The 20,227-nt window shown below is 42.4% G+C and overlaps 1 protein-coding gene across 5 annotated transcripts in view; it reads right to left on the bottom strand.

Moving 5' to 3' along the window:
• Window positions 1-18,756, bottom strand: part of ADCY7 (adenylate cyclase 7) — a 60,528-nt gene extending 41,772 nt beyond the window's left edge. For 2 of the 5 annotated variants that reach the window (XM_071440373.1, XM_071440372.1), the window contains exons 1-2: window positions 18,602-18,756; window positions 672-824 (exon numbers count right to left, since the gene is read on the bottom strand). The gene's annotated coding sequence lies outside the window, so the exon portion shown is untranslated. Of the gene's footprint in view, window positions 1-671; window positions 825-16,981; window positions 17,085-18,150; window positions 18,186-18,601 lie in introns of those variants that run through there. The other 3 variants (XM_071440374.1, XM_071440375.1, XM_071440376.1) reach the window with 3 other exon arrangements.
• Between the last annotated feature and the right edge of the window lie 1,471 nt (window positions 18,757-20,227).

The raw sequence follows: 20,227 nt of genomic DNA, 5'->3' as shown, positions 1-20,227 counted from the left end.
AACATGCTTCAGGGAATTTTGTTTCCACACTAAGTTTTGATTGTCTACTAAGATACTAAAATGTCTGAACACAGATCTAATCACAATCACTCTTCTTGTTTCATCTTATCTTTCATCTTGCCATTTCCAAAGATTTGTTTGACAGCCAGCCCTGCCAAACCATCCCCAATGCCAAGAGGCCACTGGAAACTTGCACCATGCAAAGCACTGACTCACCAGGGGAAACAGGGATATCTCACCTGGCACAGCTAAAACAAAGCAGGCACTTGTAAATTAAATTCTCCTGAAGCAGCTTTATCCTTTGGATTTGCTGATACTAAAGCCAGTTAATGAGTATTAAAGCAGAACTAGTTAATTCCAGACCTGAAACAATACCGCAGACACGGCAAATCTTCAGGAAGTGGCAAAAGTCACCTCTCCAAACAGCCTGCAGCTGGTGCCTCACGGCTCCAGGAGGTTTACAGGAGAACCTTCCAAACTGAGGCCTCTCTAACACTGAGTGAAGGCTGCCCTGCTCAGTGCCAGCCAGCCCCAGGGCTGGGTGCTCACCCACCCCAGCAGCACTGAGAAAGCATTTCCACCTGCTCTGCAGTGCTGAGCTGTGCACAGCAGACTATCCAGGCTTTTATTTACTGGGACCTCTAACAAAAACATGCTTGTTGTTTGCTTACCATTACAGGCCACAGGATTCGTTGGCAAAATCCATATTTCTCCACTCCATCATGGTCTGTTCCATTATTTTGAAATTCCTACAGGAGAGTGAGTGCAGTCCACTCAGGTTAAATCCTTGACACTAAATCTTTTGATGTACCATGCATGGGAACCTGCAACAAGACAGGGAATCTTTACTCCAAGGACCACGGTAGGCATTAATAATGCTTTATTTCTTCCCTTCATAGTTAAAGGAAGAAAAATCTACTCTATCTCCATCATACATTTTATGAACCTTTACTCAGACAATCAGTAGAAGAAAAAGTATTTAACTGTATTGTGACATGAATATAACCTGATTGAAACAATCACAGCTGGAAATGTCTAAGAAGGCTCAAGAGTGATGAGAGGCATTGTCTTTATGCTAACTGATCCCAAAGTTTTTTCAAGCAAGGCCTGCATGACAGCAAAGGGAACTCTGCTAAAATAGGATAAGAATGTTTTAATGACTTTCACAGCATCATAGATAATGAAAGTTCTACTTTTCCAGTGAGTTTTGTTACACATAAGACCAAATAGCAGCAATTAAAAAAAAACCACTCCATAAAAGGTAACTTAAATTAAAAACTATATAATTAAAAACAATTTAAAATATTGCAGATCAGCAAACATGACAATATGGCAGGAAAGCAGCTGGAAAAAAATCCCAAAAGCACACGAGCAAACATTCCTTCCCTGGACCTTATAACTCTGGATAGAGACTTGTCTAGTGCTAGTGTGGAAATGAAGAGATTCTGACACTAAATCTGCTTGTCTTGGAGTACCAAAGGGCAGAAGTGCATATTCCTAGGATGCTGTGAGCAGAAAATTGTGTCTCCAGTTAGGCAGATGACAAAGACATGGTTAAGTATCATCCTTGAACCCAGTGCACCAGGTGTCTGGTAGGGGAATTCATATCACACATAACAGCTCCTGGCTTTGTCTCACTCTCTTCCTGCTTCATCCTCTTTATACACAATCTGGGAACAGCTCTTCAGATGTGAGAAAATGCCAAAGTTCAACACCTCAGCATAGTACCAGGCTCTGGCAAGAGCCCTGGCTCCTCACTGTTCCTTGTTGGAATCCAGTGCACACTCACCAGGGGCACAAACCAAGAGGAGTAAATGGTTACACAGAAATGCTGAAACAATGACCTAAAGAAAGGCCCAGAGCAGGAAATCAGAATTAAGATGGCACTGAGGAGTCTGATTCAAGTTAAACAGCTGTGCTGGAAAGAGAAAGTATCAGCATCTACATCACTGCTCATCCCAAAGCTCTGTCCCCAGGGACCCACTCTGGAAAGCAGAAGGCAAAGGAAACTGCCAAATAATCTGGCACAAAATCAGAGTGGATGCAAAGTATTTTATCACAACAAGAACTGAAGTAAATCTACTGCCATTTTCTGTTAATTTTTGCTAAAATATACAAACTACTTGAACCACCACTCAATATAGGCACTCCACTCTCTCACAGTGGGTTAAATGTCCAGCCCATACCTAAGTCCTGGGACAGCTGTGGCCATTTCCTTTAGATTTAGCTGTACCTAGCCAAGACCTACATGCATCAGCATTCATAAAAGTTGGGTGAAAGATGGAAAAGATTGTTATGTAAAAGGTCAAAACCCTGACAAAGGCTTTTGGGAGCCTTGGAGAGAGATGAGAAGAAAAGCCACAGGAGATCTCAGAGAACTCATCTGAAAAGGCAGATATGAATCTGCTGTGTCTGTGCATGCGTAACTGCAGATAAAAATAAGACTTTGTTAAACCTGTTACATGTACAATTGGAATGCCTAAATAGGCTGCTGCTTTACTTTCACTGTGTCACGTATCCAGTAGTAAGGATGAGTCTCTGATAATCACAAGAGATACCTTGTGTTCCTTTGAAATGGAGCAGTGTCATGTGGAGAGCAGCACATGGGGAGGATGCTGAATAGTTAGAGCATCCCAGAACTATCAGAGTGCCTTTTAGAAAAATAAACCGTGACAGTTTTTAAAAATCACCCCATGTTTATGAAGGTGCTTATAACACACCTTAGAGAATTACAATGCAATTTGGAGAATTAATATAATGACTATACCAAGCTGACAGTTTCACTGACTTCAACTTTTTTTCTTTTTTAAAGCTATGCCTAAAAACATTATTTTGTCCAGAGCCCCGATAAACAGTTGTATGCAAGATTCCTTTTAGTTACAGAAGGATGAAGCTGCTGCTCCCTAGAAGTGTCCTCAGGATCAGGTCCTGGGGATATTCCTGTCCTACACCGGAATTATAAACAAAGATAACGCACAGGAGAAATACTTCACATCAAAATGTAAAGAGAAGAGAGTTAAAAAAGAAAAAGGTTCTGTCTGTGTTTGTAACTGAAGTTCCTCAGAGGCACAGAGACCAGTCTGCTGATAAGCAGCAAGTTTCCGGCAGTAAAGTGATACACAAAGTGCTTGGAGCCAATTTTTGATCTGCAAGACAGACAAGCCTCTCTGCATTCAACACTCACCACAGGCACCTATTTCCCTAGCAACAGCTTGTGGGGCGCTTTCATTTTGACTGAAGAACATTTAACCAGTTACATTATGAGCCCTGCACCTTGCTGCTACAGCAGCAGTTGCTTTTCACACCTACCAAATTGTTCTTTGTGTGGCAGTGAGCTGCTGGATCAATGCTGCACCTGCAGCACAGATTTACTTTCCCATTTTTTGGTGGTTTGAGTTTTATTTTTTTTGGTTTTTTGACTATCTGAACTTTATCAAGCTAAAACTGGTCAAAAGTGAAAATAAAAACCCAGTATTAAAAAAAGGTAACTTAGTTACCTTTTTTTACAGTATTAAAAAAAGGTAACTTAGTTACTTTGTAACACCCCTATTACTTTCCAGATGTTTCCTTTGTTTGAAGTTTGGAGTATTAGAGTACAGAGAAGAACACAACAACAGTTGTGTATGTAACAAGTGCAGTCCTTGATTAATGTTAGGGAGACTTAACCAAAGGAAACAAAAAATATACCAAAATAAAAATGCAACATCAACTATTCACCATCAGATCAAATGGCATAATGAGATTTTTTAAAAAGTGCCAACAATTGAGAAATTACAATCTAGGAAGTAACAATTCAAAACTAAGAAAAAGTAATATCTTTCAATGAGAATGTAATTGAACTACACAACTCATCTATCCCAAGTTTATCTTTAGATGCTGAGGAAGGAAAAAACAAATTTTCATTAATGCTATGCCTCAAAAAAATACAAACTACTAATGGCCATAAGCCATAGCCTAAAGATCCAAGCTGCTGGTAGTTTATTAAAGACAACCCTGATTCACAGAGCTTGCATTCTGCACAGAGCCCTGAGGAGAAAGGCAGCAGCTACACGCACGGGAAGTGCTCAGTCAAACCCATGCTATGAAGCACCTCAGGAGCAGGTCTGGGGAGAGCAGCCAAAGTTGAGAGTTCACTGTCAATTCCTCCCTGGTAGATCAGGGAGCTCCTGTAGAAGCACAAATCACCCATTTAATTCGTGTCAGCCATTCAAAATTACTTCTAACTCTCACTGAAGTTGTTCAGCACAATTTAAGAGCAGGCCTGAGAGTCAACTATTGCCAAAAGCACAAGAACATTATTTCAATAACCACATCCTGTAGTTAAAACACAGTAAATTCCAGAGCTATTTTTCTCCCTTGTAATCCCATATTTCCATCTTGTGAAAATACAAATTCTCAAAACCTTCTGAAGCCCTTAGCCCCTGTGTGAGAAGGACAGCTGATGTGTTTAAAGGAAAGAACTCAAATTCATTTCTTTCCTCCCTCCTATGGATTTTCTCCTGGCAGACTCCAAGTGTGTGGTATCCCCTTTCTTCTCTCCTAAAGGAACTGACCTAATACCAATATCCACCCACAAAAGGTGCAAACAAAATAAAAGAATATTCACAAGACATTTTAGGAATATTTCCAAGGAATAGTTCCAAGCTTATAAGATGCAGATAATTTTGAACTATAAAAAGTTATTACAGCAAACATCTTTGCTGGCACTTAAATATTTGCTGGACTTTATTCTCATGCTTCCAGAAACATAATTCCTGGAGGAGAATGTCTGTTCAGCTGTGGCAGGAAGCACAATGCTGGGCTTTAAATATCACATAAAATAATAATTAAGTTATTGTGTAATAGCATTATATTTTCAAAAATAAATATATAATTAGATAAGAATGCATAATGTTGAGGATAGCAGAATGCCCATGCTTCAGCTCCCACTGTCAGACATGGTGGTTACAAAAACAACACAGCAACCAGAGCTGTAAATTCACTTACAGAAACTCGGGGGGATCCCTTAACATCAGCTTTTCAGCAGCAAATGGAATCAGCCCCTCTGAGCAATGGTGTGACAGAACAGGGGATGGAATCACGAGGTTCCTTTCATCCCTTTCACGTGGCTGAAACACCAGCAGTGTTTCTGAGGTGCAGCTGAAGCTGTCACTGCCTTATTGCCCAGGTACAGATGGGTACCTGCCTGAGCAGCAAACCTGACACACAGAGGGCCCACGTGTGGAACAGGAGGTGTCTGGGATGTGCTCAGCTGCAAACAGCTTCACACCATTCATAAATCACCATCCTCCCTACACACAGGGTTTAGGTCAGTTTAATGAACAGAAACAGGAAGTTTTGCTGTTCATTTTAAGAAATAAAATTATCACAGATCCTGGCTCTGACTCCACAACTGGGGTGTCTACAGTAATATTTGCTCAGCAAGTTTCTCCTCCTCTTCCCTCTTCCCTCTTCCTCCCCACCACTTATTCTTATCTTGTTGCCACACCATTCTTTCAGTATGTGCATGCCACTGTTTCTAGGACTACAGACCAACACAAAAATAATCATTTGTCTCTCCTAGGTTTTGTTCCTTTCTGCCCAAGAGGCAGACAGGATCAGTGATGGTGCACAGCAGCTTGGAGGGCAACTCAGCCAGCACAGCTGAGAGCAGTTGGCTGCAGAGCAGAGGCAGAACAACGAGGTGACAGCAGGAATGTGCTCCTTAACCTAAGTCAGAGGGAGGAACTGTGGTCCCACATGTGCCCCAAGATGAGGAACAACCCAGAGAGATGCTAGGCAAGAGCCAGGAACAGAAGAGATCAGCTCCTCAGGAGAAAAGACCTCTCAATGCCTTGGCACCAAGCAAGTAGTCAGGGTGGTCTGAAATTCTCTATTTTAACACATGACAAAAGCCATTAACAGCTCTGTTATGCACAGTCTGTGACCTGCAGGAAATATTCAAGACTGTAAAAAACAGGGACAGATAAATATATGCCAGCAGGGAAGACTCACTGCAGTGAGATTGGCTCACCCCACCTCTGAAAACTGAATGAGGAGATCCAAGATGCTTTCCCAGAGCAGGGAGGAGAGCTGTAATTGCATCATTTTTCTAGATGAGCAGTGTCAACAGCTTGGGCTCTGAGTCAGTGCTGAGCCCGTCAATGCCCTGTGGAGGTCCCTGGGGCACGGAGCTATTGGAAGTGATGACTTTCACAACAGGCTGCTGAGCAGGATCCAGACACAAATACGCTTAGGAGAGAAAGAAGAGCTGCTACTTTATTTTTCTGTAAGAGCAAGAACACACTGCCAGTACTTTGGGCAACTTCCAGCAGCCAAATTACTGTTAATGTCCAGAACACTTTCCACTTTTGTCTGGGAGCTTCCAGGATGAGTAAATAAGACCTCATGTACTCTTATTTCTATCAACATTTCACAGAATGAAAAAGCCAGAAATAAATCAGACTTGCTAGAATCACCCTGTGAGCACCACTCACATCTTTTGAGTGCCAGGTTTTTGCTTCCACCAGTAAACACACTTCAAGTCTGCTACCTAAAAATCCAGTCATTTAACACAGAGAAAAATAGATGTTCTTCCCTTCCAACTTACAATTTTTGCCTGGCAAGAAATACACCAAAAGGAAAAGCTTAGCTCACTCTTTTAGACAGAAGTGAGTTAAGCACACAAACAGAAAAAATATCAATCATTTGTGACCAATTTGCAGCTTCTAATATGTTTTTTATCTTGCACACCTTCTAGAGGCTAATCTCCAAACTAAGTATTTTTTGCTTTTGACTACAGCCTCAAAAGACATATGAGTTCACACTGAAAAGGAAAAAGCCAAACATTTACATTTTTAGAGTGTTTCGGATGTAACACAATCTGCAAATATTTATAAATCCAAACCCCACACACTAAATTTCTTTTTGTTGGTTATAAATTAATTTCAATAAATGAAGCAGAAGCCACTAAAATACAATATAATGCACAATATGACAAATCCCATATTCATATTTATCACTGAGTCAGCCCACTTCATCCAGGAACTAAAATCCAAGTGTTTCAGGGTAAGGAAAATCATAAGCCATATGCAACCCTTCAGTGACCTTACCTGTGAATGAAACAGGCAAATCTACATTTCTAGGTACTCTATGTATTACACACTGACATAAAAATGCTGTAACATTCATTTAAATCATAAAACAATGGTTTACACCCAAACTTCTTGATCACCATGCTAAGTCTAAGCATACAAACCTAAAACAAGGAAGAGAAGGAATAAAATATAAGTGTCTGGTAGGAATTTTTGTTTAAATCCACTCCTTGAAATGACTGTTAGCAGTTACTCTATTCAGGCACATCCATATACATTGGACTATACCACTAATTTCCTCACTGTCTAATTGTTTCATATACTTCTAAGCATATACAAGCACAAAGACACCCCAGATGATAAAATAAGTTGACATTAATGATAAGCAAACAGTCAAAACTAAGGTCTCAAAACACCAATTGCTCCACAGCATTTTTACAGAAAGACACTGCAAGTATTCAGTGGCAAGCATAGAAAAAAGATTTCTAAGTCTTTCACACGAGCTCTCAGCTTTAGGTGGAGTTCAAAAAAATGTGTGTGGGGGAGACAGCAGATCTGCAAGAAATGTGCAAAAGTTCCAGTGACGTTCAAAGAAAACCAGTGGGGTACAAGAAAAAAGCGTCCCATTGGGAAACCTACTGCACACTGTCAGTTGCAGACATCAAGCACAAATTCAGAAAGCATTAAGACAAGTTTTTATATTTAGACACTAGCTAGTGTCTAAATACGATGGACATGGAAACCAACACTCGCTGAACTCTCCACCCACACCACTGACTTATGAAATCCTGATTGCCTAGACAGGATGACAAACAAAAGAAGTAAAAGTAAAATCAAAGCTGCACATCAAACAAACTACAAAAAAGAGAGATTTTACATGTACTATGAATACTAGATGTCCACTTTACCAACATCATGGCTGGAAACAAATCTGTACTGTGAACATAAAGCAAGGACTCAAATCAGCCACAATAAACAAAGTTTAAAATTTTGCAAAAACATATATTCATGGCAGAAAATATAGTAAGTAATCAATTTTTCTAAGTGGTGTTAGATTTTTATCAATTTCCTTTAATGTTTCCTCCTTTGGCTGAGATGAATGTGGATGTTAGCACAAACTGTGGTTCCCAGGGGAGGCTGACAGGGCCAGGCATGAGTGACCTCCCCAGACACCAGAGGAGCTGTCCCCTGCAGCCAGGGAGCAGCACTTGGCTCCTCCTCTGAGCCCTTGGGTGATTCTCCCAGTTTGCCCTGGTTTTATGACCCTGCAGAAAGGATCAGGAGGAGGTCAGTCTGAGGAACAGGGATTCAGTGAATGACGCAGCAACAAACTCAGACTGCGGGTCAAGAACTCCCAAAGAAGAAAAGGCAGATTCTCATTCTGGCAGCAGTCAAACAAAAGAACAGCCAGGAAGTTCATCAATAAAGGCAGATTTTTGTGTCAGTTCTCTGGCTCTGAGCAGGCAGTATGTCTAGTTCTGGCCTGAAATTAATCTCTTGCACAAGCAAGCTACAGTACAAACCCAAGGTAACTGCATCAATACAAAACCCTGTGGCAGAGTCCAGAAACAGAGCATATAATGTTCACAATATATTTCTTCAATTAGTATGCTTGAAATTATTGGGAAATACATGTAAAAAACTCAAGGTCCTAAGAAAATCTTGAAAAGTTTGCTGACTTCTCCATTAAGACAGGAAGGAAGTTATAAGAATGTTTAGGCCCACTGACACAGCATTAGTGTTTTATCAGAATATTAATGTTAGCAGACTTTTTTAATGAACCCTAAATCACAAAACTGTGTTTTAAGCAGAGCTTTTAAAATTTAACTGCAGAGGAGAACTTGCCTTAGGTGAAAGGTGATAAAAATTCATAAGACAAGTGAGAAATCAGCATAGAGTTCGGAAAGCCTTTTTTCTTTTTGTAAACAATTCATAAGCAAAAGCTATGTTTGGCAAGGAAGGTGCAGTGACCCCTCAGGTTACCATCATGTTATTAAAAACTCACTGCTGCCTATGTTTCATGCTGTTAGCTATATAGCAACATTGAAAGGAAAAAATAATTAATGAATAGTTTTTAGCAATACAAGCAATCACCCCAAGCAGGTTAGAACTAGAGAAAACTACATCTTGAGATCATTCTGACTCAAGTTTTACTTCCAATAAAAAGTTACATAATATAGTTTGTGTGCTACAAATGATCTGCCCAAATTATCAAAGACTTTTTTAAAGGCTACCATGGCAAAGAAAACTGCCTAGCTTGTTACACAAATTATCAGCAGATCAATTAAAACATGAGGATTAATAGCATGTAAAATTTCCCATAGTAACTGCTAATATACAAACTCACAGACTCCTGTAAAGAAAAGCAGAATAATTTGTCCCACATTTACTTTATGTTGGATAACAGCATACACAGGTAATAACTAAGGCATTTTAATTTACCCTCTGACAACATTTTGTGCAGCCAGTCTCAGGTTATTGTCTAAAAATGAGTGTGACCATAATCACCATGTTGCTCCCCTGGTGTAAGAACATACATTTATGTTAGAAGGCATTTGTGCAGCCTGTGTGCACTGCTCTGGGAGCTGAGGAAGCTCTACTCTGCAATCACAAATTCCTCCTGGCTGCCACAGGATCTGACACATATCTGGAGTTTGCCTGGACATTACTAAAGCTCTTTAAGCTAACAGTCCTTGATGTGACATGGGGACACAGGGAGGGCTGGCTATGGCACTGCACGGAGGCAGGAGCAGCACTCAGCCTCCTGTGCTGAATAAGACAGCCACAAAGATCATCCACAATCACCTGGCTGTTCCCTAGCAGAACAGGTGGTTGGTGCATTTAAAAACCAGTTTTTCAGGTCTGAACTCAAACTCTATGGTAACCATGCAACAGACCACCCGAGGGTCTGTGACTGGCCAGAGGGTCACACAGCAGCAAGGGAACAGGAATCAAAGGCTGCTTGATCCTTCTCACAGAGCAAAGAAAAGCCTGTGCTGAGGGTGTCAAGCACAGGAACAGGGATATGGGAACCCTGGGAAGCATTGACCAAATCCTAAACACTTCAAAGAGGGAAGATTCAGCAAACAGTATGCTGCTGTATGGTTTGTTTTGCACTGACAGGCAATCACTAGCATCACCTGGAAAACTTCTCTAAAAATTCCCCCCACTACTAACTCTATGTCTTTGTGACTGTCAGCTACCTCATGCCTCCAAGAGTTAAGTATTTCTAGCTCATGGGACTCCAGAAGTTTGTTTACTTCAAAACAACAGACTCAGAACTGATTTTAATGTCCAGGGCATTTGTTCCCAAGGTCCAGGCTCAGTGAGTGAGTGCAGAGAGGCAGCACCCAGAATCCTGAGGTGCTTAAAGCACTTGCACATGGGGTGGACACAAATACAGCTGGCTGGTGTCTTGCAAAGAAGGCACAAATCAGGGTGATAGCATCACTAAGCTGCATACAAAAAGAGAACTTATTAAAATTCAACCACGAGGCTGGAAAGAGTGGTGGAGCTGTTCCCCCCTCAGAACTGGCACACTTCCCCTGTCCACTGCCAGGCCTCTGCTCTGACAGCACAGTTCAGGTTACAGCAATTTAAAAGTATTTCTGGATAACCTGATTTCCAATGTGTTAGGCAGCTGCTTCAGAAGTGCTTTTAAAAGACACAAGGTTTCAGAAGACATAGGCTGCCTTCTTCCTTCTGGTATCTCCAGAGTCCCCTCTCATCAAGGGCACTCACCCAAGCCTGACTCTGGATCAGGAAAGTTCTTCCCAAGTCCACTGCAGTATCATTATGCATTAATAATACAATATATTCGGGTCTCCCCTGCCTGTAACCCATCCCATTTCTGTGAGGGCAGTGCACACTTGAAGAAATCCTTCCTTCTCCCCCTGATCTCACTTTTTCCACCTCTTGAAAATCCTTTTGTTTTTAATGAGAACATTTTTATAGCATGTAAAAACTGCAACAACTGATTCATGGCTTTCCAGCTCCCAGAGTTCCCATACTGTCTACAACCAACACTCCTCAGACTTAATGGCAAGCAGTAAGTTTGGTTGTTCAGAGGTTTTTTTGGCCACTGCTTCTTAAAAAATTGGCTGTTTGTAAATGCACAAGCCCAAAGAATGATGCCTGGGATACTGATACACAGAATATGATGGAGCTGCCATTCAGAAAGATAAAAAGAAACAAGCACAATATTTTGGATTCTGTGGCCTTCAGAACTGATGCTTTAGTTTTCTTTATTTATACCAACAGATGTTTATACATATACATTTTTATTGGCAGCAGAGAGCTCCAGGAAAAGCCTAACCACAAAAAATCCAGTTTAAAACAAGTAGAGGAGAATCTATTTCCAAGTACAGTTGCCTGCACAAAAGCAGGACAGAAATTAATTCAATATGTAAAACAAGTGTTTCATGCTACTCTGATAAACCAGTTTAGCTACAACTACATCCAAATTCCCTGTGTAAACATGCTTGACAAACAGTTATGGAATACAGAATTAATATAAGAAAAGAGCAACTCTTATTTCTTGCTTAAATTTGTCCAGAATTTTGAAAAGCAAAACTTTCCCCTTTGAACTCCCAATATACTATTCATTAATTGCAATTTAATCTCCTTTATCTAAAAGATCGTTAGATAATTGGTCTGCACCTGACCAGAAGCAATTAACACCCACATGCAGCTCTGCTCAGGCTGACAACCTGTGGCACTGAATCGTGTTCAACAACTCCACAAGTGAGCTCTGAACATGCAAGCAATCAACACATCAGCTCACTGGGGAAAATTAAACAGGCTGTGTGGAATTTTGCCTTTTGTGGCACTGTATAAACTGCATCAAACTGCTCTTACCAACTACACTGGGGTTTCCTATTTCTTTGAGAGATAATCATGGTGGTTCCTACTGTTTTCAAATCAAGTTCTTACTTTCTCAGAGCAACTCCTAGCTTTGAGTACCTTCCAATGTGAATTCTGTGTTATCTAATGTGCAACAAAACTGCACAGTCCCAAGCAAACCACAATATGCATCAGCTCAATTGTAGCTGTAGCACTGCAAAGCATCTTCTGCCTTATTTTATAAGTGCAGCATCCCGAGGGAGGATGGGGCTTGTAATTGTTACAATTAACAATCTAAAAATAATAAGTAAAAAGTACTACATTCAAAACAGGATACTCCTCAGGAACTTGACAAAAAAATAGATTATTTTTAAAAAGTACTACTGTGAAATATTTTATGTTCATTTCCTGCTATGCAAGTAAAACAGAGGAACAGAGCTCACTCTTAAGAAATACCAAAATTGGGATAACAATTCAGCTGGCAATACCTTCAACCAAAACAGAGTCCAGGTCACTTTTCCAGCATGTTTCAGAAGTATAACTTACTACTTGGATAACCAGGAGCCCAATTACACAGCACAGCCACCACTGACAAGGAGGGAATTGTCCCTGTCTGACTCTCTAGAAGTTCAACAATATGTTCTGGCCACTTCCTCTGCCTGGCTGTTTTGTTCCTACAGAGGAAAAAAAAATCATACTTAAAAAATGCTTATCCTATGAAAAAAACCTGCATTTTGTCCATTTAGCTTCAAGAATCATCTCTGCAGCAGGTCAGAAGAGCACCAGGGCTGACTCCAGGGTGGGGTGGAAGCACAGGGGCAGGAAGTGAACAGAGCTGCTGGCTTTTAGTGACAGCTGCTCCTTGAGCCATCTTAGCTGCCCCCTAAAAATCACAGCCTTCTGTGCACTTCTGTGTTCATGTTCAAAACCATATATTTCTAGGAAAAAAATCACTTTTTTACCCAAACATCATCAGTCACTGATACATAACAAGTGAGCAGAAAGGGATTTAGAGCTCCCAGGATGTTCCCAAAAGAGGCTGTTCCCTCCTGCATATACATGAGACCTTACTAGAAAAAAAAAAAGAAAAAGAAAAATCATTAACAAGGTGGATACTTCATATGAGAACAAAACTGGGCCCAAAAACCCTAAAACTCAATCTGTTCACAAGACTACAAAGTGACTGGTAGTTATGTCAAATCTAGAGGAAGATAAATTTTTAACCTCAAAACCCAGTTCCTGATTAAGATGTATTAGTAATGCTGGCATACATTTAACACATTTTCTGTTATCTTAGTTTATTGCAACAAACATGTTTCTCACAAATATATAAATGTTTGTTTCCTTAGCATTGACATACCTGTCATCTTCATGGCTGGAACTGCCAGCAAAGGAGGAGCAGCAGGTCAGGCAAAGAGCGTCAGGAAGTGAGAAACTTCTGATAGCAACTTCCTTTCAAATGAGAAAATTGAAACCAAAATTCTCTTCTGCTACTGCAATTTAGTTTTTTGATTTATTCCCACATGTGCTCAGTAGCAATAACAGGGTAAAAGAGAAAGACGCACAGAAAAGCTCCAGCACAAAGTTCATCCTCTCTCAGCTTGACCCAGTCTGGGTTTTTCCCCACAGCCTGACTAAGTCTGAGCTTGTTTGAGCAAGCAGGTCCTGCCTAACATACCACAGCAGATGGCCTCAGGTTGACCTGAGCCAGGTGCTAAGAATATCTGCCATTTAAGTGATCGGGGCTTTATCACCATTTCCAATAATTTCAGCTGAGTTTAAATAAACCCCAGTGAGCTCAGTCTGTCCCAATCCACCTTTGTGAGATCCTTCTCAGCTGCACTCCTTGCCCAGCCCTTCCATCTGCTCTGTCATCCTACTGGAATGCTTGTTCCCTCACCATTTTGGTTACTTGGGTGGAAAAGAGTATTCCAGTAATTAGTCACTGCTAGATGGTTTGATCATCAACTAGTTCTTTCAAAAACCCCCTGAGTAAATGTATATTTTTTACATAAATGACACAGAAAATGTCCCAGACTGGACATTAAGTAAATAAGTGAATATTGAAACTCAGGCTATATAATAAATGAAGAGCATCTTACTACAATATTTCAATTCAACTCATTGAAATGCTAACTTATTATTAGTCATTACAAAAATTCATGGAGTGAAAAGTAACAACCTAAACCCAAAATTATACAATCACAGGTAAACTATTTCTACATTTGTCTACCTATAAAACATTTACTATGTTGTCTCTTCCCTTGAAATAAAGCATGCAGTCTCAAGACCTGACAACTTTATTAAAGCCCTTTAAAGCATTTTTGCATTGATTCTGAGACTAAGCTTGTGGCTTTATAACAAGCCATTTACAAGGCAGCGTTATTAAAAAAAAAAAAAAAATTACAGCTATTCTTGCTGAACACCTCAAAAAATACATTCCTTTTGTTGTGTGCTGAATGACAACTTGCACGACAAACATTATTGTCTGTGCATCCCACAGAACAGAAGGTGGGACCGAAGGTGGGACAAAGCCCTATCACTGCCCTTAAGGGACACGGGAGAATGAGCCTGAAATTCACCTCCTTCCCTTCACTTCACTTGGCCAGAAGGCGCCAGCAGCAACCTGAGCAGAGCAAACACCCAGACACGGCGTGAACACAGCACGCAGGGGCACTTGAGGGAGAAGCTGCCAGAAACAGCCAGCTCTGCTCAAAGAAACTTGTCCTCTTTCTCTGACTTACACCAGGTGCAGCCTTGGTAATCTCTGTTATTCGTGTTTAACTAGAATCATTGCTTATTCACTTTAATTTTGTGCCCACAGACAGAAGCTAAACACACCCTGTTGGTTCCTTCTCTCTAATTACAGACCAGAAGCCACTTTTAAATGCTGAAAAGAGGATTACAGAACAGCTGCTAAGAGAGGAACGTTTTGGCCATTAGCTGTGAAGGAAGCTCTTAGGAAAAACTGTGCATACAGCCCTGCTGTCACAGGAGAGCCAGCTTTGACTTTGTTTCTTCTTTAAAGCACCAACAGACTTGAAGCCTCTGAACTGCAGGGCCTGTGCTGGAGAAATCAAACCAGCAGCTTGGCTGCTACAGATGAGGAGGTTTGTTTATTTTTTATAAAAGTGCTACTGAAAAGAGACTACACAAAACAAACTGATGAAGGGCACATTTTCACACATGTCATAATTCCAAGGTACTGAGGTAAAGCAATGCTTTGGCTGGAAAAGGAACAACAGCCACAGGTTCTACTTAAATTCTGCTGTTTATCTTTGAGTAATCTAGACAGAATCATTCCACCTTTTACACCCTCATTTTATTAACTGAAGAGGTAACGTTCAGCAGTAGCAACCTACACATGGTGGGCAGGAAATATCATATCATTACAGCACATTTATACTATCATATGTTGTTATTAAGCAAAGAAAAACACTTCCAAAGGAAAAATCCACTGTATGGCTTGTCCCTCTGCCTGCATATATGGAGCACCCTGCTGCTCAGCACCACGAGACAGAGCCTGGATCCTGTCTGAGGAGCCTCAGGAAGATAGGATGGTGTCAGAGGTGAAAGACAAACAACAGTTATTTAAAGTGATTTCCAAGTCTCTGGAGATAACAATGATAATGATTTTTATTATGAGATAAGAGTGTTGTAAAACTTCTAATTTTTTAAGGCAGTGTTTTCTTCCGGATGAAAATGTTCTGGTTTTCTAAGAGTAGGAGGAAATCCAAGATCTATATCTTTACTATTCTCAAAATGCAAAATATAAAACTCAATTTTTTTTGCAAGCACAAGACAGACTCTTGGTGAAGTCTGCTGTAACGGCCTGAGGAAGAAGTTGCACTTCCTTATTGTAATACAAGATGATCTGTGCACAGTGCTTACAAACTATTTCACACTGTAACATCCTGTCAGTTCAGCAAACAATCATCCTGAAACTTTGCAGATGCTAGTTTAACAGATTATCCCCCTCTTTATTTAAGGTACTCAGTCTTTGACAGAACCAGTTAACTCCTCAAACAGCATTTTAGACCCTACAGGGCACAATTTGAATATTGACCAGGTTTTACTAGGGAAGGAGAGAGCTCTTTGGCTGAGGCAGGTGCCGGCTTTCACCTGGAGAGCCTCGCTGGTTTAAGGAAGGGCTGTAAGGCTTTGGCGGTGCCCAGGTGTCCGGAGCTGCCCGCGGGCTCAGCTGCAGGTGGCGGAGAGTGAAGCACAGGGGAGGGCAGGGAGGGCAGCGGCTCCCCAGCCTCCCTGACACCCTCCCTCTGCTGCCCCTGCACACCTCAGCCCCCAGCCGGACCTCCAGGGCAGTAAAACGCTCCTCGATTTACACAAAAGAGTGGATGTTTCTGCACAGAAAAATCCCAAGTAACACTTGCAATACAGAAGCTTTGCAGATGCTGAGTGCATTGTATTAATCTGGAACAAATCCAAGTAGTCTGGATCCTTTTTCCTTTTTATCCTTAGAAAGATAAAACGTGGCTTCAGCACAAACTGTAAGACTGAGGGGACAATAACTGGGTGAAGTATTTCACCCTATATTTTACAAACTCCATAATAAGTTAGAACAAGTAATTTTGAGAAGTTTTGTAACGTTAAACCCAAGTCGAAGGTGGAACACAAGAATAAATCTAAGATTTCAATTTAGAGATTTTATTTTAATTCCATGGGGAGTACTGTCTTTTTCTATTATTTTAATCTAAGAGCAACTGGCAATTACACAAACACCCACCTTGACATGAAACAGTGATCATTATCCCTAGGCTTACTCCTTAAATTAATTAGCTGTGCACCAGCACCTGCTCTTTCACTTAGCACCGGCCGTGAGGGCACAAATACCGACACACATTAGGGAATACCCACATACATTAGGGAATGAAGTCTCTCCCTTGTTTACTCTTAACGGGAGTTGACATTATCTTCATTAAGAAAAATTTAAGAAGTTTAATGGCTGCTTTACAAGAGCCCCCAATGACCCTAACTGCTCTTACTAATGGCTTCTGGAAGCAAAACTAACATGCCATAATGGGCATCAGAAATCCGTACTGGCTTACTGTTTTTGGAGAGGTATTCCACACACCCCTCCACTTCTGTTCCACACTTCTGGAGAGGGGACACTGTCCAGGTGTGGTCACTTTGGCAAATACACCTCAAGACATTCTTTTTCCACCTACAGGGGATCATAAAAATCCTTCCAGATCAGGACTTAAGCATTTGAAAGATCAGGATACCTAAACAAACAAACAAAAAAATTATTTATTTTTGACCTAGACACAAGCATTAAACCCTCCTGGAGTTTTTCTCTTGCTCTCCTGGAATCCTGCTTAAAAATAGTATTGGAAAGTATTATTATTAGTCTTCAAAATATATAATAGCTACAGAATTTCTTTATAGTAATTTTCCTTTTTAGACATAAGGACATCAAGTAAACAAGTTCTCCTATTTTTTCTTTTTTTCCTTCTTCTTCTTTTTTTTTTTTTTTTCCCTTGAGTTCCTTTTAGAAGTTCCCAGGTCACTCTTTCCCATTAAAAAAAAAAACCAATCCCCCCCTCCCCACCAAACAAACAAACAAAAAAAATCACCACCTTTTGAACTTCTCCATCATGAATTTCAACCAAAAGCTGTAAGGTCCCTAATGCAGGTATATTTACAGCCTATTTCCCACTATGAAGAAATTTTCATATTGCAGTGCCTAGATGCTTTATTTCCTATAATAAATCTCAACCACTTCAGAATCAAATCCAAAGTTTTTAGGTACATTTGTGCGGATTTTCCCCACCTTGTATTTGCACAGCACTTATCACAGCGTGGTCTTGGGCCACAACCAAGTGTGTCAGGCTCTCAGAATATAAATAAAATATAAGACATATGACAGGAGAAAAACAGACTTCTGTGCTGAACCAAATTCAAACACTACACTGCATATTTACTTTGCATGTCCAAAAAGGGTTTCAAAGTGTCTCTGCCCAGTCCTCAGCGCTTGTGCTGACCACATCCTTACTGCTTATGACAGAAGTCTCAGGCTTTAGAGACTTGAGTACAGTCCTGGGTCGCTGATGACATGTCCCTGTCCCAGATATCCTTCACCTGCCACTGGCAAACATCAGAGCCCAGCAACAGTGACCCAACACTGTACTACATGTTTTAAAGTGTTTTAACCCCTTTATTAACGCTAGTTATAAAAATGCCATAACGCATCCCATGGAGATTAGAAATAACTCACCTATTCAGCAGTAAAACAAGACACAAACCAAACTTCTGCAAAAAAGACACAAACAAAACTACTGATACTTCAAGTTCTCACTGGTATTTAAGTACCTCCTTCAGCAGTTTAAAGCCCTATTGTGTTTAAAAAGTGCAATCCAAAAAGGATCTGAAATACCTTCTACTAAAACCAAGCCAGCTTTTGCCTTCCTAGCGCCAAAGACCACCCCCAACTTCTCCATTCATGCGCCAATACTCAGGCCTCGCAGCTTTACCAAATCCGCCTTTTCTGAGCGAAATTAACTTGGAGAAAAGGTTTATGGGCCTCAACATTTGTTCGCCGTTCCCAAGTGTATCAAGTGGTGCCATACGAGGTAGCAAATAACCATTACACGGGAAACCTATCGAGCCTTCGGCTCCTCCTGCCGCGCAGCGCGACCCCCGAGCCCTCACTCCCGGGGCGCTCTCACCTGTGGCCGGCGCAGAGCAGCAGGCAGCGGCTCGGGGCTGGGGCTGGACCGGGCTATGCTCTTCTTCCTCTTCTTCCTCCTCCTCCTCCTCCTGCCGCCGCCGCCCGAGGTATCTCTAGGGCCCGCGGAGCCTCCCCGGCGCGGCGAGGGCGGGACCGCGGCGGCATCGCCCCTCCTGCTCTGCCTCTCCTCCCGCTCCGGGAGCGCCGCCGGCACCGCCGCGGGGTGGCCCGAGGGGCTCCCCCACATCGTCAGGGGCTCCCCACATCGTAAGGGGCTCCCCACATCGTGAGGGGCTCCCCCGATCGTCAGGGGCTCCCCCCTCAGCGCTGCCCGGCTCCGGGTCTGCAGCGCCCATTCCCGCACAGCCCGGGCGGTCCGTGTGTCCCCCCCATCAGCGTTCACGATGTGCAGCGGTGGAAACAAAATTCTGCCCGGGATTCTGAAAAATACAAAAGTTTACAGCCACTTTTTACATCTGGCTACTGCCGTGGTGGTTTTGGCAGGGCTCCCCACCTCGTCGCAGGCAGGCAGCACCCGGGAACCAGGGACCAGACCGGGCTGCACATGAGGGACGTGGCCATGCCATCCCACAGCGCCGGGCTCCCTGTGCCCCACTGAGGGACCTGGCCTTGCCATCCCACAGTGCCGGGCTCCCTGTGCCCCACTGAGGGACCTGGCCATGCCACCCCACAGCGCCGGGCTCCCTGTGCTCCACTGAAGGACCTGGCCTTGCCACCCCACAGCGCCGGGCTCCCTGTGCCCCACTGAGGGACCTGGCCCTGCCACCCCACAGCACCAGGCTCCCTGTGCTCCACTGAGTCTCCCAGACTGTTCCCTGGGACTCGCACCAGGCTGGCAGTGATGCCTCAGAGCATCAAGCCTCCAACATATGGCCACTAATTCAGATGGAGCCTGGCTCCACCACACCTCAAGTCCAATGCTCAGCTCACTGGAGGCGGCAGAAAGAAATGCTGATTTCCATGGATTTTTGGATTAAGCTTATCTGGTGAGCTGTTAGTCACTGGCAACTGTACACAGCCCATGGCAGGCAGGTGTGTGCCCGGCTACCTGCAGCTACAGCTGTGTGTTAGTCATCCATGGACGTAGCATGACTGCAGCAATACCTTAGTAACCAAATACAGTTTGTATTTGTGCCCTGCCAGCCAGCTGGTGCTTTCCCCTCTCCGTAGGCCCGAGTGATGTGCTGCAGGTGACTCTCAGAGGGAGCAGCAGCTCAGGGCACATATCACAAGCACGACAGCTTTCTGTGACTCTCTGAGCTCCTGTTCCAACATTGCTGGGAAAATGGCAAAGGCTATGTTGTCTGAGACTGCCCAGCTATTAGGATGAGTTCAGGCTGAATTTTGGGAAGGAATTTAGATCCAGTTTCAGCTATGCGAGACAATAGATAAGGAATACAGCTGGAGAAGTGGTTACATACCTGAGGCACAGGCCTGAGCAGCAGGAGAGCTGGACTCTGCTCCTCTGAACCCTGCCCTACAACGCTTCTACGTGCAGTCTTGGGCAAGATACCTAATCATACCTTGGTCCTCCCATTCCTGTTTTGGACCTAGTGTCCAAAAGCACTCAGAAATTAGAGGAGCATTCAGAGGGAAGCAGTGC

This window comes from Agelaius tricolor, unplaced genomic scaffold (genome assembly GCF_023055355.1).
Source record: "Agelaius tricolor isolate 1412-34295 unplaced genomic scaffold, bAgeTri1.0.p SCAF_15, whole genome shotgun sequence".
NCBI lineage: Eukaryota > Metazoa > Chordata > Aves > Passeriformes > Icteridae > Agelaius > Agelaius tricolor.
The sequence above is the reverse complement of the archived record's forward strand: the minus strand, read 5'-3'. Positions and strand labels throughout refer to the sequence as shown.